This window comes from Macaca fascicularis, chromosome 3 (assembly GCF_037993035.2).
Source record: "Macaca fascicularis isolate 582-1 chromosome 3, T2T-MFA8v1.1".
Classification (NCBI taxonomy): Eukaryota; Metazoa; Chordata; class Mammalia; order Primates; family Cercopithecidae; genus Macaca; species Macaca fascicularis.
The window spans coordinates 78,699,016-78,722,213 of record NC_088377.1 but is presented as its reverse complement, the minus strand read 5'-3'; positions in this window follow the sequence as shown (position 1 = coordinate 78,722,213).

Genomic DNA, 23,198 nt, shown 5'->3' with positions numbered 1-23,198 from the left:
TAGGTTGCAGGAGAATCTATGGGGCAAAGCAGGGACAGTTAGGATATCAAGGAAAAGAAGGCAATTGTGATCAATGGAGAAACAATAAAAAGATTCCATCTGTGAGTGATTGAGTGCATTCCTTAATTCTATAATTATATTCACAAAATAGAAAGTCATACATATACACGAAATCAAGATTGTATTTGACATGATTGGAGGCGACTACACTGACTCATTTCCTTGAAAATGTATAAAGGAAAGAAATTAGTACTAAACTGCTTTTCCAATACAACTATATTTCAAGGTAACCAAAAAGGTTAATTTCTTGGCCAAAAGCTCTTGATATAAATATAAAAGGAATTATTGAATATAGTAATGCCCACTTTACAAATCCTAATGTAATAATTGATTCAAGTAGTCAGCATCAGGGGGCGATAGGATCATTCTGTGAAAGTTTGTCAGAAAATGGAATGTTCACATTGTGCAAAATTAACATTTCACATATCATTTTCTCATCCTGAGGGATGCAACACAACTTCAATGGAGAGATCTGCCTGTTAGTGGCTTAACCAGAGATTAATCTCAGCATCAGTACTAGTGACCTTATGCCACCATGTGTGCACTCTGATGTGATATAAATGAAGTATTTAGCACCACCTGTGAAATACTCTTTCTAAAATCTATAGCCTGATCTAGTCAAGCCTTTAGATGTAATTTTCAGTTGACAATATAGGTAAAAGACAGGAGAACAAGTTAAATGACATCAGGATGAAATCAGAAAAATCCCGTGGGTGGGTCATTGTGTAGCACAGATAGGTGGTCTTTTCAGCAACTCTGTATATTGGGTAGGAGGATAGTGCTATTTATGAGAGCTTCTGTAAAGCTTGTTCAAAGTGTTTCAGTGGCTTTTAAATACTCATTTTGACCATAGTAATATACTCTCAAGGATAAAAGAACCAGTGATGCAAGACATTCAATATTTCCTGATAATCATCTTTATGTAGAATTGATCTCCATAAAGAAGAAAGGTGAGATCATGAAACTATTATGCCCTCCCTTTAGAGTCTAGAAAACATACTTTGGAAAATCACAGAATTAATTTTCAAAGGGATACTTTAGGACTCGTTTCTTTTCTTATCCTGGGTGAGATGTCTTGATACGCAAATGATCAGAAGATGCAGATTCTGAAGAATTCCAGCGCTGCCATTCACTGTTTCAGAGGTAACTGAGTCAACATGCCAGAGAGCACAGGTGCTGGGTGCAAACTCCCCGGATCGAACCCCAGCTCCCAGGTGTTAACTGTGCCCTTTGGCAATTTACTAAATCTCTTTATGCTCCAGTTATTCAAGCATAAAATGGAGATAATAATAGTACAAATATCATAGAGTATATTGAGAATTAATAATATATGTAAAGTAGTTAGAAAAAGACTGCCACAGATGATGACAATTTTCATTAATATTTCTGTCAGCACCAACCCTACAATTGAGTCAGGCCAGACAAAATTTATCTAAAATGGACCCTCTACGCTTACGTTCAAGCCCTTCTTCTTCCCAAAGAGGCCTGAGACTATGCTATTGATGTTCAGCACATCCTTAGGGCTCAGCTCAAATGTTAGTCCCTTTCTGAAGTCATCTGTGCTACCTTCATCTGGAAAGTGATCGTACTTTAGCTCATGCATAAGGATTTGTTACTACCTCTTTTATGATATTCATGCAGTTTCATTTGGTATTGTAGTTATCTCACTTAGCATGCCTTATGTGGTGGGAGCAATTTGATTTAATCTTTAATTCATTGGATTCTTTCAACAACACTGCTGCTTCTTTTTCTTACTCATCCCTTTTGTATTTGGGGGAAGCTGTGGCACAGAGAAGTTCTCTAATATGCCCAAAGTCATTGCTTAGAAAGGGTGGAGCTGGGATTTGAACCCAGTCTATTGTGGCTGTTGAGCAGAGAACTGCACTATACAGGAATCCTGAAGCTAGGGACAGTCCTAGAGAGGATAATCAGGTAACAGTAGCAAAGCTATCTCCACTCCACCTCCACTCCTTTCAGCCACACAAATAAGCATGCTCTAAGGTAGGACAATGAGGAAGCTGCTGACATGCTTCAAAGCCTGTGTCCCCTTCTCTGTGTTGGGGAAACTATTTGACCCAATCGCTTCCCACAGGTGCCACACAAAAAAGACGTGGTCAGAGCCATCAACTTTATGACAGTTCCTGGCCCTCACCCAGCATATTTACCTTTCTCTCCTCAGTTCAACCTGTGCTGTGTTGGAGAACATCTTACCTAGGAAGTCCTATTTGAACATAATTGTGCAGCAGCAAATGTGAACTTGAAGTAAAATCTCGTATCAAGTGAGCCCTGAAATGCAAAGTGAGACTTATTTATTCCAAATTCTCAAGCCAAAGTGATAAAAGAAGCACACACCTTGCAGGTTAGATCCCAGGTGACCTTACTGAAAAAAGCAGCTGAGCTTTATTGATGCATAAATCTTGGCTGTTACTTTCTTCTGTTTCTAAGTGATGGATTCAGCATTTGCCTTGTTTGCTAAGTAACTTCATCAATTGCTTTTCATTTGTTAAAAAGTTCAACAATCAAAACAGATGACAGGTAGGTAAAATGAATTCCTCTCATAGATTTTTGGAAGTCTAATTAGATGGATACTTTCAGCTGTTGTTAGAATTCAAGGACACTGACCTTTTTAATTGAGAAACGAAATCAATTGTATTGGAAATATTTTCCAGGTCTTTGATAAATTATGGGCTGTCCTCACTTGACAACTACGTACAATAGAAAGTGGGGAAAAATTTAATTCACTAGCAAAGTGTAATTCACATGATTCCCTCTGCGTAATTTTATACAAAGCCACGATGAAAATCATATTGGGCTTGGCTCCTTGTTTTACTTGGTTAATGAAATCCCACTCACGTGGATTGTTTCATAGGTGAATAGTGTTCACCTGGGACCACATGATTTCAGTCAATCTGTTTGATGATTGACTGGCCTTTACCCAGCAATCCTGGTACTGAGTATGTCTGATAACTCAGACTTCTCTCCACTGGCTTCCCTCCCAGTGCATGAATTTTTAGTTAAATTATTTGTTCACAAATAATTGTTTGTGAACAAGTTTGTTCACAAACTTGTATTGAAGATACTGATACTATAACCGATTATCAGCAATACTGTGGGTATCTATGTGAACTTTGCTGCTTTGTCATGGTTCAGCATAGCATTCCACGTCAGGGTCACATGTTCTGTGCCCGCATGTCAGGACCCTGGTGAGCATCACTACCTTCTTGCTCACTGATCTCCTGCCCCACTGGCCTGCTTGGCCACACTTGCTGTTTTCTCTCCCTGGAGCCCTCTGATGCTTCTTTCTTCTGTAACTATTTTATCCATCGAGCTCCCATAGATCCCACATACAAGCAGGGGTGTTCAGCACCACAGCTGTGGACAGCACTGCAGCTGTTCCTGCCTCTCCCCAATTCCTTTTTTTTTTTTTTTTTTTTTTTTTTTTTGAGACGGAGTCTCGCTCTGTCGCCCAGGCTGGAGTGCAGTGGCGCGATCTCGGCTCACTGCAAGCTCCGCCTCCCGGGTTCACGCCATTCTCCTGCCTCAGCCTCCCGAGTAGCTGGGACTACAGGCGCCCACAACCGCGCCCGGCTAATTTTTTGTATTTTTAGTAGAGACGGGGTTTCACCGTGGTCTCGATTTCCTGACCTTGTGATCCGCCCGCCTCGGCCTCCCAAAGTGCTGGGATTACAGGCGTGAGCCACCGCGCCCGGCAATTCCTAACCTCTCATCCTAAATGCGATTCTCTCTGGAGTTCGAGCTGTGTTCCATCAGCAGATCATCTCCCTGATAAAGTCCTGTTTGAACGTGTCTCTGCCATGTAACTGCTTCGCCCCTTGACGTTGCCTTCTTTTTCTTATGCCCCTTCTGCCATCTGACAGTATGGTTAGTTTTTCATTAATCTTGTATGCGACACTTTGCCATTTTTAAAGGCAACCACCTTTCTGCTCCTGTTCACTGTTGAATCCCCAGTCCCTATGATGGTGTCTGGCACATGATATGGGCCTCTTACTACCTATGCGCCCTTCGGCATGCCATTTAACCTGCTGCACTCATCTGTTTAATGGGGAGACCATTAGTACCATCTCATTGCAATGTTGTGAATATTAAAATTTATTATTATAGGAAAAGAGTTTGGAAAATTACCAGGCTCTTAGGAAATTGAGCTCACAATAAATATTAGCTATTATAATTATTTCCATCATGTCTGTTAATTTTCAAAGTAATTCCCATTTGTTATATTGTTAAATTATTGTAACAATTTTCAGAGACAGAAAGGTATTTAAAAGATGAACACACTGAGGAAAGGGGGATGCTATGTATTGAGCTAGGACAGCACAGGCTGGCCCCACAGCTCTCTGAGTCCCTACTCTCCCAGTCCCTAACCTAGCCTTTCACAGGTCTCTTCATTCTTCATCTTTCAAGTTGACAACAACAACTCGTTCTTTTCCAAAATAATGCCTCTGACTCCGATCACCTATTCCTCTTGGGTCATTATATATATATACACACAAACATACACACACACATATATACACACATATAATGTATATACATACATTAATAATATATGCTACATATTATATATAAAAAAATATATATACATATATAATGACCAAAGAAGAATGGGTGATCTGAATCAGAGGTATCATTATATTATGAGGAAGCTGCTGACATGCTTCAAAGCCTATGTCCCCTTCTCTACGTTGGGGAAACTCTTTGACCCAATCGCTTCCCATAGGTGCCACACAAAAAGGAGGTGGTCAGAGCCATCAGCTTTACGACAGTTCCCAGCCCCCATCCAACATATTTACCTTTCTCTCCTCAGTTCAACCTGTGCTGTGTTGGAGAACTTCTTACTTAGGAAGTCCTATTTGAACGTAATTGTGCAGCAGCAAATGTGAACTTGAGGTAAAATTTTGCATCACGTAAGCCCTGAAATCCAAAGCTAGACTTATTTATTCCAAGTTCTCAAGCCAAAGTCATATGAGAAGCACATGTCTCTGCCATAGAACTGCTTTACCTCTTCACCTTGCCTTATTTTTCTTACCTGGTATGAAAATATACCATTTTGATACCACTGACTCAGATCACCTATTCCTCTTGGGTGTTATATATATATTTTGGCTGCCTTCAGGCTTCAGGCTTCTGAGTTACTAAAGCTTTCTGGATGTTGATATCCACATTTAAAATATGTTTAATATATGGTGTCTATACTAACTTTGATAAGGTTGAGGATGATAATGATGATAAGTATGATGACAGTGCTATTTAGGTAGCATTTTATTATGTACCCATTACTATTTTAAGTGCCTTATAGCTTTGCTCTTCCCCAGAACAAGCCTTATAGAAAGGTACACTTTTCTGTGTGTGTGTGATGGAGTCTCACTCTGTAACCAGGCTGGAGTGCAGTGGCATGATCTCGGCTCACTGCAACCTCCACCTCCTGGGTTCAAGCGATTCTCCTGCCTGAGCCTCCCGAGTAGCTGGGACTACAGGTTCATGCCACCATGCCCAGCTAATTTTTGAATTTTTAGTAGAGATGTGACTTCACCTTGTTGGCCAGGATGGTCTCGATCTCTTGACTTTGTGATCCTCCCTCCTCGGCCTCCCGAAGTGCTGGGATTATGGGCATGAGCCACCAAGCCCGGCCGAAAGTTATACTTTTAATTCTCATTTTACAGCTGAGAAAACTGAGACACAGAGAGTTAGGGTTCTCAGCCAGTCCCACTCCAGAGGACATACCCCTGGGCCTTACTGTTTCTGCCTCTTGGAGAGAACTACTGTGGTTCCTGCTGAGTCAGCCAACACCCAGACTATTCCCTGACCCTCTCTCCCTCAAAAAGAAATTGCTTCTGGGCTCATTATGGAGAGCCTCCTGTTTCAGTTCTTGCTATTCTGATAACCTCATCTGTGCTGAGAAGTCAGCAGATGAAATATGCCCATGTATGATTATCCTAGAAAGTGATTTTCCATTGATCTGAAAGGCTGCTGGGGAAAGCTTTTTGGCCTAGAGAGTTTTTGGCTCTATCAAAGAAGAACATTTATTCTGCCTGTGTCTTCAAGCCTCCTTTCACTTAAAAGAACAAGCCAAGATAAATCAAATACAGCATATGACTTAAGATTTGACTTATTACACGAAAGACTTGATTCCAGCATCCCAAAGAGACTAATATGTTTTACGATTATGAGCTCTGGATCACAGCAAAACAGTCCAATCTTCCTACCAACTCTGGGACAAAGTAGAATAAAACAGAGTCTTCTGAATATATGATACAAAACGTGTAATCCCAAATAATGATTACTCCACAGACATGCCGCCTTCTGTGAAGACGTAAAGTTTGACCTTTTTATTTGTTTCACATTTCAAATGCATGAACTCTTTGAACTTACAGAAAAGACATTTGAAATGTGGGAGAAGTTTCAGCTGAATGAATAACCTTGAATTGCAAGTTTAAATGTATTGATTTATACCACACTTTAGTTTTCAAATGTATTTGGGCTTTTGGTTTCCTTTGAGGCACTCTGGAGACTCCTCAATCTGTTCTCTTCTAATGACCGTGGTCCTGCTTTTCCTCTGGTGAATATTTTAGCCCATCTGGATGCCAGCCTAAAGAAATGGACCCCTGCAGTGCTTTCCACCAACGTGTCTGCGGTTTGATTGCATCTTCCCTGGAGGGCTGCAGAGTTTTAGGGCACTCACGGAGGATGAATCTCATATCACGAGAGGAAGGTTGCTGGAGCAGGTAGAGGGAAATAATGATGGGTTTCTGTGGCATGTCCATGTAACGTGCAAGGAGCAGTCAAAGCACTTCCTGCACCACATTAGGCTAGAAGCATATTATTTAAAAAATAAAATCAGCCCGTTCATTCAATGAGGGGGATTTGGAAGGAATACAAAATGAAGTTTTCCTATTTCTTGCTCCCTTAGGGTGCTCTTCTTAGTACAGATATCACCTGATTCTAGCATGAAAACGGAACAGCGAGAGGAACTGGTGAAGGGCCTGGAGTTGCTTAAAATTAAGGCAGTCGATGGGCGTTTCTATTAAATGGTCTCTGAGGTCCACCTGGATTCTCTGTTTCACTCTGTTGCCCATCTTTGGGTCAGTAGGTGGAGCACACAATTCATTCCAGTCTCCCCTGCTCTCAAGTCAGCCTTCACAGGGAGAGATTTTCAGGTCATGCATTTTCATGCTCATGTGTTTCTTGGCATATGAAACCAAGTTGCTTTCCTTCCTGCAGAAGTGTGACTTTTAAAATAAAATATATCTCCCTTACTCCTCCCAAGTCCCATTGCTGTTTCCACTATAAACCTCTTCTCATTGTGCCTTGGTGCTTCCTAGGAGATAGTATTACCTTCGCTGCGTAGCAGTATATAAACACGTAGGTCTTCGGTAAACTATCTTTCTTGTCTTTGTCTAGAATACTGGATGTCTCTCACATGTTATTTCTATTTCTTAGAAGATGAAGTCTATTTCATTCAGCTTTGTTGCAGCTTTTTTCTTTTCTCCTATGATCTCTAGGTTCACTTTTCAAGCCACTTGATCAAATTAGGTGGTCTCTAGGTCATCAAACTTTGCTATATTTTTGTGAGATGCCTGCCCATGAGAAGTCATTTATTCCTTTATCTCAAGCATCTGTTGGAAAAAAAACAAACCTTTCAGCCACACCATCTTTATACCCTTGCTTACTTCTCATTTTCTCTTTTCTCATCCAGGCTGTGGATCCTTCCTGTAAGCCAAGAAAAATGGAAATGTGGCCTTTGTTTGACAAAGGCCTTTATTCTGCTTCCCAGGTATCATCAGGTCCCCTTGTGACTCAGGCGAATGAGGCTACAGAGGGCAGCTGGGCTCTGCAGGAGGCTCAGCTGTGAAGCAGGGAGAGGCCCATGAACCCTGCTCTCTTCTTGCTTGGCGCACTGGCCTGTCCTGCACTGAGCAGCCACAGCCTTCCATTACAGCTTCCTCGGGGCCCAGATATTGTTCTCATAGCTTCAGGTATGAGACAGGGTTTATCCGCTTCACAGTGCATGCCACAAAACTGTTCAACAATGCATCTATAGTAGCCTCACAGATCAATGCTGTCCATAAGCTTAGTAAAGGTATTTCTGGCTCAGGGGCAAGATATTATTTTGCGTAAGTTTTGCATATTCACTTGTATAACTGTGAGCATCAACTTTCAGAAGAAAGTATAAGAATATATGGTAATTGAATGAATGTCTCCTATTGGTATTAAACTCAACATAGAATAGGTTATACCTGAATTATACAAGTTATAGTTAACAAAAGATTTAGCAAATATTTGCTCGCCTGTAAAATGGGCACTGTAATAATATTTGCCTCATGTACTTCTTGTGAGGAGTAAATGAAGTGGTTCATGAAAGACTTTTAGACTCGTGCCAGAACTGACACATGGTAAGTATATAAATATTATTATTGTTATTTAAAGTTTTAATTATTGTATGGATTTTTAAAATTTATTTCTTTACAGGTAATAATTGTATATATTATGGGGTACGATGTGACGTTTTGAATTCTGTACAGTCTACAATGGTAGAAAGAGTAAATCAAGCTAATTAACATAACAATCACCTCACCAACTTATGATTTGTTTTTATGGGAAGTTAAACAACTGTGCTTTTAGCAATTTAAAAATATACGCTACATTTTTTTTTTCTAGTCTTTGAGAAGGAGTCTTGCTCTGTCGCCCAGGCTGGAGTGCAATGGCACGATCTTGGCTCACTGTAACCTCCGCCTCCTGTGTTCAAGCAATTCTCTTGCCTCAGTCTCCTGAGTACCTGGGATTATAGGCACCCCCTCACCATGCCTGGCTAATTTTTGTATTTTTAGTAGAGATGGGGTTTCACCATGTTGGCCAGGCTGGTCTTGAACTCCTGACCTCAGGTAATCTGCCCACCTTGGCCTCCCAAAGTGCTAGGATTACAGGACTGAGCCACCATGCCTAACCTATACACTACATTTTTTTTCCAGCTTTTAAGTTCCAGGGCACGTGTGCAGGATGTGCAAGTTTGTTACATAGGTAAACGTATGCCATGGTGGTTTGCTGCACAGATTAACCCATCATCTAGGTATTAAGCTCAGCATCCACCAACTATTCTTCCTGATGTTCTCTCTCCCCCCATACCCCCCAACAGGCCCCAGTGTGTGAATTATTTTTTAATAAAGGAAAACTAAGAAGGAGTTTAGAAAATTATCTATTTTCTAATTCTGGTAGCATGCCTTGCTTTTGAGGATGGAGATTTTAGGTAACTACTGGGTAGTTTATTAAAATCAGTAATATAGTAGATACTGATACTCTATATTCAGTAGATTGATCAATTATGAATAAATATCATTAATCAATCTGTTAGTAAAATCCGTATTTTCTTGGAAGTCATCAGCTTAGGGATAAATTGAGTAACCCCATTTTAAATAGAGTAGTCCTGTCAATATAAATATGACAACCCCATCTACTCAAAAAATATTTTTTCCTGAGGATAGCCCACGTAAGATTTTGGGATGCAATCCCCAGAGCTCGTGGTGGGCTAATTGATCCCAGCTGTTGGTAATAGTCAGGTAGGATCAGCAGGGTGTGTGGGAGATAAGTCATTATGAGTTAGCCAGATCACCAGCCAGGAGATTGTGCAAAATGGCAGGACTCCAAGCAGGAAGCTGGGATATGGGGTGAGGCTCCAGTTCTGAGGACCGCCATCAAGCACCTGACAAGGCATCACGGTGCTGTAGCTACCGGCTAAGCTTGAGACCTGGAGGGAGTTGAAACCCTCAAACATGCAGGGTTGGAGCTCAGCGCACTCCTACGGAATCCACCTCCACTGGTCTGCCTGGCTCAGAGGATACCTGGAGCTGCAGCCTGGGAAACATGCGGGCTTGGACCTCATCTCCTGGGACAGTGTAGGCTGGGTCTTATACATGGCATAGAAACTCCTGGAACCAGCTGGATCTCCAGTCTGGCAGAATAACTTGATTCTAGCAGCACAGCAGTGAAGGCTTGCTCACAGAAACTTGGCTCAGAACCTGTGCCACAACTAATGTGTGTTGTGTGTGGCGTTTGTGTTATGTATGTGTGTGTGGTGTGTGGCACGTGTGGGTTTTGTGTGTGTGTATTGTGTAGTATGTCTGCATATATTTTGTGTGTTTGTTGTATATGTGTTGTGTGTTGTATATGAATGTGTGATGATGTATGTGTTCTGTACTGGCTGTGTGGGTTGTGTATAGTATATTATATGTGCTGTGCCTATGTCATGTTGTGTTTGGTGTGTATTAGATGTGTGTGTTGTGTGTGTTATGTGCGTTGTGTGGTAGGCCTGTATGTGTTGTGTGTGTTGGGTATGTGTTATGTAGTGGTGTGTGTTCTCTGTGTTACGTATGTGTTGTGTGTTTTATGTGCTGTTTGTGTGGTTTGTAGTATGTGTGTGTTGTATCTATAGTGTGTGTTGTACATTATATGTGTGCATTGTGTGTGGTGTGTCTATAGTGTATGTGTTTCAGGTGTATGTTTCATGTGTGTGTTGTATATCTGTGGTGTGTGTGTGTTGTTTAAGTGTGTCATGCACCTATGAATCCAGAAGCAGGAGACGTGGGGTGAAGCTGGAAGGAACACAGTCCTCAATAACAATGGCAGCATTGGTTGAGGACTGAAACACCAGGCACTAGGGTAGAATTGTTACATAGATTACCGTTCAGGAATGGGGATGGTAGATGGTAGCTTTGCTTGTCCCTATGTACTAGCTGAGGATAGAAACTCAGGGCAGTGAAGATACAAGGTCAGGACCATGAATAAGTAGCAGAGCCAGCACTTCTAGCTGGGTTTGTTTGACTCTGAAGACGGCATCCTTTCAATTCCATCATCCTTCCACACTGAGTGCCTCTCTCTGAAGACGGCATCCTTTCAATTCCATCATCCTTCCACACTGAGTGCCTCTCTCTGCTGTTTAGAATCTAGGGTGACCAAACATCCTAGGGAAGGAAAGGTGTGGACACCAGCGCCAGCCCCTGCCCCTCCTAGGCTGGTGCTGAGGTCACTCTAATTCAGGCCCAGCCCAGCCACATACCCCGATGGCCTCCTACTTAGGTCCATGTAGGGGGAACATGAGTGCAAAAGAAAGAGCCACATCTGTTGCCGACAAATATCCTATTCTTAAAATAGAGATGATAAAGTTATCATATAATACAAAGTTATTGATTTCTATATTTCACAAATACTTACTGAGTACTTGTTATCTGTCTCACTATCGGAAGTTTAACAAATAATCATTATTACATTTAATCCTCAAACTACATTTGTAAAAAAGCTTACTATTACTTTTTTTTTTCAAAATGCATCTCAAGGAGGTTATGTCACTATCCTCCAATATTCTATGGGAGAATGAGGCTAAAACTCCACGGCTTTAAATATTTTTTTTTCTCCCACTACCCTACTTTGCTTTAAGGATAGGAATAATGACACTAAATAAAAGTAAAAAAAAAATCTGGAAAAATAGTAAGATTTTGTCAGAGTTCTATTTCTGTTACATCCATAAGTAACAACTTTAGAAGAAAAAATGGTTACAATAGGTAAGTTTTGACCATACTTCTATAAACCAGGCACATCTTCATGATATTAACACAAGAATAATGCTAGGAATTGGAGGGTTTGCCTAGGATGGATAGCATCTTTAAGTCCTAGATGAATATAAAAACGCTTTGTGTTCGGTATTTAGAAGACAGAGACACAATGGCATTTCTCATATTAAAAAGAAACAGATAATTAGAAGCACTTACTTGGACTGTAGTGATTTCTTTCTTCTTTTGTCCTGGCCCTGCACAGCTGTGCCTATTGTCACCAAGTCTTCCATCTGTTATAATCTATCACAGGAGTTACCGGGGTTAGAATAATACATGCAGCCTTCTCTCGCATTCCGAAATAGGTGTAGGCATTTTACAGGGTCCGGGCAGTGGATGCTTAAAGGAACTCTGTGATATCTCTACCACAAGGTGTCTATATTCTAGTTTTTATTTTTAATAGGTCACAATTGTGTTCAGTTACGGATTGTAGAATTCCCCCATCTAACTAGTCTATTTGGTAGATGAATTCCCAGAAACAATGTTGGTAGAATACCCTCCCTTCCTCCTAAACTGAACATAAAGCTAGTGCTGGGTTTACTGAGGCAGTTTAATAATTTTTGGCTGGTCATCAGAGATGCTAACAGTGTAAGGAACTGGCAAATACAAAGGAAAAAAGGTGTCTCCTTTCTTGTTCAACCTGAGGGTATCAATGTAGGAAGTGAAAATAAACGTTTGATTATGAAGTTTAAGTCCCTCATGCTAGACAGTGTTTTGGATTCAAGGGTGTTTCTCTTTACTTTTGGTGCCTATTTCCTTGGGGCTTAGGGGTTGGGGAAAATAATTCAGTTTACAAAGCAGTAAGAAGGTCTTCGGCTGTCTTGCTTGATTAGTGTACAACATCTCAGCCCTCTACCCCAGTTGGTTCTTAGATTCATACAACATACATCAGATGAAGAAAGAAAAGTGGGTGATTGAAATTATTCGATTTTTTAAAAGCTTGAGATTGGATATGATCTCTGTGATGTTTGCAGTTATTATTGAGTAGTATTCAATCAAGGGCAGAAATCTTAATGACAAATTTTGCTATTACCTTTGTCCCATTGTGCCATTGTTTTAATTTCCAAAGGCATCAGGAGATTAGGAACTGCCAGTACATAACTTTATTTTGACGTGTTTCTCTCAGGGAAATTCCTTTCTTCTTTGGTGAACTCAGATGCCAAAGAAAATAGAATTTGATGTGGGTGATCATCTTATTTCTTCAGTTTTGTGTTACAAGCTTCTGTTGCATAAAATCCTTGCCTGATGATCTTCTGTGTTCCCATAGTTCCTTGCACACTGCAGGTCCTTAGCAAATAGGCACTGGATGGTGGATGTATCCCACCCCATTGCATCAGGGATCTGTCATGTCCAAATAAGTGGCACAATGTTAGGATTACAACGTAGTCCCATTTTGGAAGCACTTTTTGAAAGTAGAAGCAAGAACTGGCAATATCAATTAACTGCAATCCTGTGGGACAATTCCTTGAAATACTCCTTTGAGTAACACAAGACAGATGACCTCACTGTCTCAGTTTCCAGCTGGCTGAGCATCTATAGCACAGAACCAGCCCTACAGAGGGAGCCATCCAGTGTTCTCTTTTCCTACTCAAAACTCATGGGGGGAGAACTAAGATTGACACATATATTTATGTTGCATCTAACCAAGTATGGCACAAGGGAGGGTTAGCATAGGAACAGAAAAGAAAACATGTCTACATGTAGATTAGAAGACGGGGAAGTTCTAGAAAATGGGAACTTGTCAACTGGGCAGCCATCCAGAGGATTTTGAACATAACGCTTTTGTTGGACAGGATGGTTCCCTTATAAGAGTCATTTCCAGCGGGGCTGGTCTGGCAGTAGTGAGATTTTACTTAGGGAGATTGAAAGAGGGACCATGAAGAAGGCCTTTGCTATAGCCCATTCTGAGGTGATAGGGTCTGAGGGAAACACCCTTCTTTTAAGGAGCCATTTGAATCAGGTGAGGCTTGTCTAAGGGAACAACATGAGCTCAGGTGGTAACAGAAAGCCCACCTGGTCTTAGCTGATGTGCAGAGAATTTGGTGGCGCAGCTCAGAGTCCATCTAGGTTCCCAAGTAGCATGTCCAATCAGGACAATGGGACTTGGCACTGAAAATTGAGGGGAAGCTGCCTTCACCAAGTTGTAGTAATGAGGCTGGCAGGGACAGACTGTGAACACCAGGGATTCCTTCAGCAGGAACAGAAGCCCTGGCTGAGGGTGGGTGTCCAAAGCTAACTGCAGTCATCCTTCAGTAACCCCAAGGGATTGATTCCAGGGCCCCAGTGGATACCAACATTCACAGATGCTCAAGTCCCTTACAGTCAGACCTCCACTGCATCTGTGGTTTCCGCATTTGTGAGATCTGCTTCTGAACACAGATTCCACCAACTGCAAATCCACAAAAATTATAAATCCTCAAATTTGGAACCCACATAGAGGGAAGGCCAACAGTAATGCCCATGGTGGAAGGAAGGGAATTCCTTACTGAATCAAGGCAGGGATCCACGTACCAGAAATGCAAAACAAGTTGGTTTAATTGATCTTATTAATACAAGTAATACTGTGGCATCAGGACAGCAGAGGTGGAAGTGGGCTCCACTGTATAAAGTGGGCAGTGGAAGCCTAAGGTGGGATGATGGTGAGAGGGGCATGCTGGGAGCCAGTGATGGATGCTGAGGACCACACCCATGTGACATCCATGCTGGGGGACAGAGACAGAAAGGTAGAAGCTGAGGGTGGGAAGAGCCGTGATCTGATGGTCAGGTGGGATCTGGGTGACAGCTGTCCCTGAAGGCAAAAGGAAAGGTGCACTTAAGGAGAAGGGGGATGATTGTCAATAGCAAATACTTCAGCCAAGTCAAGGCAGATGAAAAGCTGATAAAAGTCCTATGACTAGGAATCACTGGCTATCTGCTTAAAAATCTGAACTCCATTATACTTTTTTCTAACATCTCCCCCATTTACCCCGATACAAGTGCAGGCTGTCTTTCCACACCCATGTTGTGTTTCTGAAGCTCGGTGCAGGTCACTTAAAGGCAGTGCCCCACCAAGCCTCTCAGTGAATCAGGAAGCACCACACCTGCGGCTCCTGGTTTCCCACACTCGGCTGCCACTAAGCACTGCAGAATATGATGGCAATGTTGTTGGTGAAATTTTAAGGCAAGTTAATTGACAATTTCTTGCATAATAACGTATCCACCTCAACTCATTTTCAACTCCCCTAACCTAGCTGGCATTACAGAAAATTCCTAGCTCAGGAATTCATTGTGTTACAATGTTACCTTGCAGCTCTTATCCTAGATTATTTTGGAAATGAACCATGCTAGACAGCTTGAAGATATAGAAGAACAAAAGGATAAACATTGAAGGGAGAGTCCAGAGAAGGGTGAAGGTGATGAGATAGAAAACTCATGTGTGGGGATAAGTCTAGACAAGGGGACAGCTGTGATCTTTGCTGAGATGACAGAGAAGGGTTTGTGGGTGGGTATAATAAAAAAAAAGTGTGTGTGTGTGTGTGTGTGTGCGTGTGTGTGTGTGTTTGTGTTGGGGAGAAGTGAGAATAATTAATGTCTGATGTAGAATTTTGTAAATTACAAAAAAAAAAAGGGCATCTCTTCTGGGTGGACTGACTGTCAAAGGATGCTCTCTCCCATCAAGCAAATTATACAAACCGAGGAGCCCTCTACCTCAGCACAGACTGGAATTCAATCCCCACACTGTTCCTGGGTCAGTAGCCTCTGTGCAGTGCACATGCTGCACATCTGTATTTAGCAACCTTTCTTGACAGTTCTATTTTATTTTTAATATTAAAAATGTGGATCTGATACCGACAGTAAAGAAACTGAGAGAAGGAGATTAAAGGAAATTCGTGTATATTTAAAATATTCATTGGGGCATATAAGAATGGAACCTTACTAGAGAGAAACAAATGGAATTAGGGCCACTTTGGAATCGGTGGAAAAAAGAATATTTTTTGGCAGTATTTGTGTCTGTCTCCATATGGGTAGGCATCTGAGAGGTGGGACAAAACAATGGATGACTTAATGATTGAGGGTGATGTCATATTGAAAGAAAGACCAATGGAAAGGGGTTAAAAGTATTGCAAGTGGATAAAGAGTAGAATGATGATGACCAGAGACTGGGAAGGGTAGCGGGGTGAGGAGTGGGAATAGTTAATGGGTACAAAAATATAGTTAGATAGAATGAATAACAGCTTGTATTTGATAGCATAAGAGGGTGATTACTGTCAATAATAATGTACATTGTTAAGTAACTAAAAGAGTATAATTGGAATGTTTGTAACACAAATAAATGATAAATGCTTGAAGTGGACACCCCCATTTACTCTCATGTGATTATTATGCATCATATGCCTGTATCAAAATATCTCATGTATCCCCTGAATATATATATACCTACTGTGTGCCTGTAAAAATTAAAAACAAGAACAAAAACAAAAAAATGTAAATGTGAGAGTATGATGAAAATCAGCAAATGAGAAGTATCACAAGTGGTTTGTTCACCTGATGGACCGTGAACTTTAAGATGCATATTGAAAAGTGAGGCCAGTGAATGGTGGCTAGACTGTGAACATGGTGGGGTCAAGGGGTTGAAAGAATTGTCAGACTCAAGGAGTAGGTGCCATGGAAGCAAGGAGGTGAGCACGCTGGAAGTACAGTTTGTGATCCGAGCACATCGCTGGACACTGGGATTTCAGGTGTAAATTAGTTGTGGGTGATATAAATTGTGGACCACGGCCACTGGGTGCCTAATGGGTCTGAGCCTGAGAGTCACTGGAATTGAGAATTTCAAAGATCATGGTTAAATTGGTTGGATGGCTGCTTTGCACAGACCTTGAAGTCTTCCCGGATAATGGGAGGAGGTGAATTAAAGAGGTGTGCACTGGGATCGGCAAACCTGGATTAATGAGAGTTGTGTGTGGCGAGGGGTGGTCAGGAATCTGCATCCATACATTTTTATATCAGGAATTTCAGCAAAAGAGAAAAGGGATTTCGAGTGAGTAGAGGTGAACTAGGAAAATCCACACCTCTCCAGTTGTCTTATTAGCCATCTGTGGGAGAAAGAGCTGCCTCTGCTTACAGTAACCACTCTCCTCAGGGGAAAGATTGCTTTCAGTTAAGTGGAAAGGGAGAAACTACCTTTGAAGAGACTGTGGATTTTGTGCCAGCCCCTATGACCTAAAACCCTTGGGGCATATTTATCTTCTGAAGGAATCCCCACCCCTGCCTCCCCAACAGCATGGCTGTTTTTTTTTCTTCTTTCCACGTTGCTGCTTTCTTTCCTTTGACACTGAACATGCTTCCAAATTACCAGGAGAATGTGCTTCCCTGGAGATTTCAGATTCTATCTAGGTATAAAGTTGTTTCAAAGACAGCTGTGGCTACAGTAGCAAGTGTCAGCCCTGAGTCTGACAGTGTTGCACAGTTGAGTGTGACACTTACACAGGGTTCAAATGAAACACAGCCACAGCCGCCTCAGCGTCTCTGCCTACAGGCTGGGCTCCTGGGCCAGGAAAGATGGGCTGGAGTTCTTCACTTCAGCTGTAGTATTAAAAGAGTGGAGTAAAATAATATCTCCATTACATACTTTTTCGGTAGTTTTAAATTATTAAAAATAATCAGGATCCCTTAAAAAGTCTAAAATGGGCAAACAAGGTTGAGATCTGCATTAATAGAGCAACACAGCTATGACATTTCTTGTTTCAAAGAGGAGGAAATGTGGCTCACAGCTATAATATCAGCATTTTGGGAGGCTGAGGTGGGCATATCACTTGAGCCCGGGAGTTCCAGACCAGCGTTGGCAATACAGGGAGACCCTGTCTCTACAAAACAAAAAACAAAAAGCTTATCAGGGTGTGGCAATACAGTCCTATAGTTCCAGCTACATGGGAGGCTGAAGTGGGAGGATCTCTTGAGCAGAAGAGGTGGAGGCTGCAGTGAGCCCTGGTTGTTCTACTGAACTCCAACTTAGGCAACATAGCAAAACCCTGTCTCAGAAAAAAGGAGGAAATGAAATGCAGAAATACAATTCACAGAAATAACAAATAAAACCCAATAGGTAGAATTCTACAGTGTTCCCGATGGAAAATATGTGTGTGTAAATGTTAGGAAAGGTCTGGAAAATATTATTGTTCTAAAAAAGGGAAGGAGTTATGGTTAAACTGCTATCACTTTTATGATAAAATATTTAGAATAGCAAAAGTAAAGATACACTTGTTTTGTTGTATTTTTTAATTTAGCTTCAGAATATGTCTACTTTAATTCAGACTAAACCAAATAATATTTCTATGCAGTTTGAAAGACAGTAAAGAACAAACAAAATATTGGAATGTCAAGAATAAAACCAGTCCACAATTTCTTGTAGATAGCACAAAACAATATCATTCTTTGCTATTTCCTTCAACTCTTCACAGCTTGTACAAGCTGAGTTCATTAACTAATATCTGCAACAGGAAATATTTTTTAAACCCTGAAATATTATATATCTAGCAGTATTTTCTAAATAATAATACATAATAAATAAAATGGTATCCAGAAGAATATTCAGGAGGATTTTAAAAGACTGACAATGATAGCATTTATAACAGGAAGACTAAAAACCAGTACTACAGGCATTTAGAGGTGGCATGAAACAAAATTCTAGCTTGTGGCTAATGTTTTGGGAATAGTAAGAAAGGGAGTTTACCTGAGAATGTAACCTCTGAGTTGGTCCCTAACCTAGCCCTGTTATGAGCATTATTTTTCCTAGAATTTAGGGATCATATCTAAACCTTTGCATCTCCTACAGAAGTATTTTTCAGTTTTTCAAACAAGTGATAGTTTATGACATAGTACTCACATATGTCCGTGCATACCTCCATTGTACACACACATAGGATTTGTGTGTACTATGTGCGTATATATCCATAAGATGCACAGTGATACTTTCAGTTTTTTCCTAATCTCCTCTCTTCTATTCTGTTCTTCATTCACTTTTAAAATGCTGAACTTGACCCTACTACATTGATTTCATAATCTACTCTGTTGCCTTCTTAGATGAAATAACGGCTTGTTTATTCTCATCTTGTAATGAACATGTGAAGCTTTGGTTTCTGATGTGCCTCTTCTTGCTTCACTTCTTCAAATAATAATTATTTTTTAAAATACGTGATCTTGCCCTGTCACCCAGGCTTGAATGCAGTGACACAATCATAGCTTACTGCAGACTCATACTTCTGGGCTTAAGCAATTCTCTCACCTCAGCCGGCCTTGCGTGCCTTCACTTGTTTGAGTTGTGTTTTCTCATCATGATTCAGAATGCTTCTCTACCTTTATCTGCACAATGATGCCCCATTACCACTGTCTACTAATGAGGAAGGGTTCACTGGTTGTGCGTGGACAAAACGCTCTCACTGTCTCCTAAGTCCTTGGTTCTGGAGTGTGTGTGGGAAAATGAGGCTCTGAATCCTTTTTATTTCATTGGAACATACTTAGACCTAGACCTTGGTATTCACAGCTCAAGGAGGTAAAATTATTTGCACACCCCTCTCCTCTATGTCACAGCTGATGGCCCTGTCTCATTTTGCAGAGAAACTAAATGGATGGGAACATTCTTATGTTCCTGCCCCAAATCTACCAACTCCATTGCATTGGCCTCCACATCCGGCACCTTCAATCTCTCTAGGATGGCCAAAGCGGCCCTTCTCCAAAGGCCGACTCCTGAACCATGCTTGAGTTACTTTCCCTGTTGTTGAATATTTTTCACCTGCTATCATTCTCTCTTCCTCTAAAAAAACACACCTCACTCATGTGCGCAGACTCCTCACCAGGTATCTCCATGTTGCTTTGCTTTTCTAACAGTAAAACTTGTTGAAAAAGTTTCTTGTATTTACTCCACCTGCTTTCTGAACCTCTGTCTCACCACAGTTCGCCGCTCTGGGGCATCAGTTCCTGCAGCTCCAGGACATCTGCTCTCAATATGGTTATGAATGATGTCACATTGCACAGCCTGAAGCCACTTGTTCAGTCCTTCTGTTCAAACTCAGCGGCATTTGCATAGCTGACCACATCACCTTTCTTAAAAAACTCTAGGCTCCATCTCCTGAGTGCCCTCCCATCTCACAGCTGCTGCTTCTTAGTTCCCAGTGCTTGCCTGGCCCTTTCCAGCTTTCCCATTCCCTGTCGTCCTTTTAGGTTCCATTGGTTTTCAAATCAGCATATTGTCAGTCTCCACCCTCTGAGTTGCGTGATCCATCATAATAAGGATATATATGTTTATTTTTGCCCCTAATAAACTCCAGCATCTAGAACAGTTTAGGACCCACAAGAGTTGTTCAATTCTTTGTTGAACAAAGGTAGTACTCTTTTATACATTTATGTTTAAAGGTTTCATAGGTAAATATCAGTGCTATTGTGCAATAGATATTCTTTTATGTTTTCTTTTATAAAAGCATAACCCCAAGCCTTTAAGTCCATCAACGTTGCTATGCATGAATTTAATTTGTTGCTTCAAATGGTAGCATGACATTTTGCATCATGTCAACATTACAATTTTCTTTGTGTCTATTTTCTTACAGATGAACACTTTGGTTGCCTCCAAGTTGGGATATCGCAAATATTGAAGCCAAAAGTTGTCCCATGAATGTTACATTGGAGGCCCGTGAATTTCTCTGCATTTATCAGTTTGATCAGTGCAGACTGATATCTTGTTTTTCTTTGAAATTGTCTAACTACTAATAAATTTGAGCATATCTTTCTGAACTGGTTAGCTGTATGGGTTTTCCTTTTATTATTTGTCTTTCTCCTGTCTTTGCTGAATTAAACTTGTTTGGGTTTCCTATATTTGCTTATGTTTTTAGGAATTTCTTATCTTTCTAAATAGTAATCTTTGCTAAAGTTTTACATTTCAATTATCTTCTCACAGGCTATCCTCTACCATACCTTCATATTCATTTATCCTGGTTGAACCGATATTTCAAATTTTGATACAATATGTTCCAGTAATTTCCTTGATCCTAATGGTTTGTGAGTGTTTATTGTTGTTTAAAATATAATTCCCTACCTCTAGATCCTAAAGATAGTGTTCTATATTTTCATCTCTTAGCTTATGTTATCTTTCACTTTTAAGTCTATAACACTGAACCCCCTTATAGTTAGTTTAAGGTATAGATCCGGCTTTATTTTCAAGTAAGCTCAGCAGCCTGCCCCAAACAAGCTACTAAATATTTTTCCTTTTATTGTTAGTGTATTAATGCCACTATTATTACATATCAGGTTATACATGTTTTATGAGGTTTTATTTCTGACCCTGCCATTCTATTAGAAAAGAGTCTATAGTTTAGTTGGAACAACCATATCACACAGTTTTTAAACTATTAATATTAACATTATTATTATTCCATTATATCATAAATTCTTACAAGTTTCTCCTTTATTTTATTAAGACTAATTTAGCTATTCATGAACCTTTATTATCTCGTGTAAATTTTTAAGTAATTTTATTGAGTACTTCGAAAAAGTCCAGCTGAGTTTTAATTGTGATTAGATTATACATTTATAGGTTAATTGGAGTTAAATACAATATTTTTATTTTTTTACTCTAATCAGGTTTTAAGAATTTTCTTTAAAAAGTCGTGTATTTTCCATGTGAGCTTCATTTCTCAATATGTAGCTTTTAATTGTTATTGCTGATATAGAGAAATGGTCTTTATTATTTTAAATTCTGTGCTAGGAAACTTGTATTCTTCTTGCTTCTAATAGTATATTAAATTCCTGTTGTGTTTTCTACAGTTGATCATAAAATCTATAAACAATGAACATTCTATGTTTTTCAATTCTGTACATGCATTGTTTCTTTTGCTGAGCTTTATGTATTACCCAGAAGGTCTGGTCCCTAGCAGGCATTCTTGTCCTCTCTCTGTATTTAAAGGGAGTAGTCAAGACTTCTGGTTACTGCTCCAGACATAAGAAACTCAGAGATCATTGCTTCTGTCCATGCAACAAGAAAAAAGCTGAACAAACTAAAAATCAACAACTCTTCTTAGACCCATTAGAGGACAGTCATAGAGCAAACTGTTACTCCAAAATTAAGAAGATAGGCAGCACCAGGGAACTTACCAGAGTCAAAGCCCAGTAGCAGAGATGCCCACAGGGACAAGTACTGAAGAAAGAAATGCACCTCATAATGAAGGAACTGTGGGACACTCAGGGGGACCACATTTGAAAGTTAAAACTGAGGAAGACGCTGTCTTAGGAGGGTCCCCACGTTTTCATCAGTTTTGCTCTTCTAGCTCTTCCAGGTTCTCACAGTGAGGGTAGGAGAAAAATCCCATGATGCTTTTGGCAGGGCGAGATGAGAGGAGCTATTTTGAAGTATGCTCAGAGCATTCTGATTTTCTCAACAAGGCCTGTGTCCAACTATATCAAAATTGCTCTAAATGTCAATAGTCTAAATATACTGGTTAAAAGACAGGGATTGTTAGAATTAATTTTTTAAAAAGTTCCAACTATATGTTTTCTGTGAAAATCCCACTTTAAATATAAAAACTTGGATGGATTAAAAGTGAAGAATTGGAGAAAGGTATACCATGTTAATACTAGTCAAAAGAGACCTGGAGAAGCTATACTAACTTTAGACAGAGCAGACTTCAGAGCAAGTAAAACTGCCAGGGATATAAAGGGCGTTAGGTAACAACCGAGGACTTGATTCTATCGTAACATATACGGATTTAACAGAACATTGAAAGACGTGAGCAGAAGCACTGGTAGAAGTGCAAGGAGAAATAGATGAATCCACTTTCATAGTTGGAGATTTCAACATCCTTTCATTACTATTAGATCCAGTGGTTCAGTGATGATATAGTGAATTGAACAACACCATCAGTCAACTGGACTTAATTAAAATCTATAAAATACTTCATATAATAAGAACATATAATACACATTGTTCTCAAGCTCACATGGAATATTCACCAAATTAGATCACATTATGGGGCAGAAAACATATCTTAAAAAATTGAAAAGATAGAAATCATGCAAGGTTTGCTTTTAGATCACAATAACAAAAAGATAGGTGGAAAATCCCAAAATACTTGGAGATTAAAGAACACATTTCTGAATATCATGTGGATTAAAGAAGAAATTTCAAGAAAAATTAAAAAAAAATTTTAACTAAATAAAAATTAAATACAATTCATTACAATTTGTGAAATGCAGTGAAAGCAGTGCTTAAATGGAAAATTTTAATATTCAATGCATATATTATAAAGGAGAAAGATTTTATATTTGATTTTATTTTCTACAAAATAGCAATGGGGTCCTGTTATGTTGCCCAGGCTGGTCTCAAACTCCTGGGCTCAAGGGATCCTCCTGCTTCTTAGTGCTGGGATTATAGGCATGAGTCACCATGCTTGGCCTTAAAATCAATAATGTCGGTCCAACTGAAGTAAACTAGAAAAAGAAGAAAAGATTAAATTAAAATTAAGTAGAAACAAAGAAACAATAAAGCCTAAGGCAGAAATC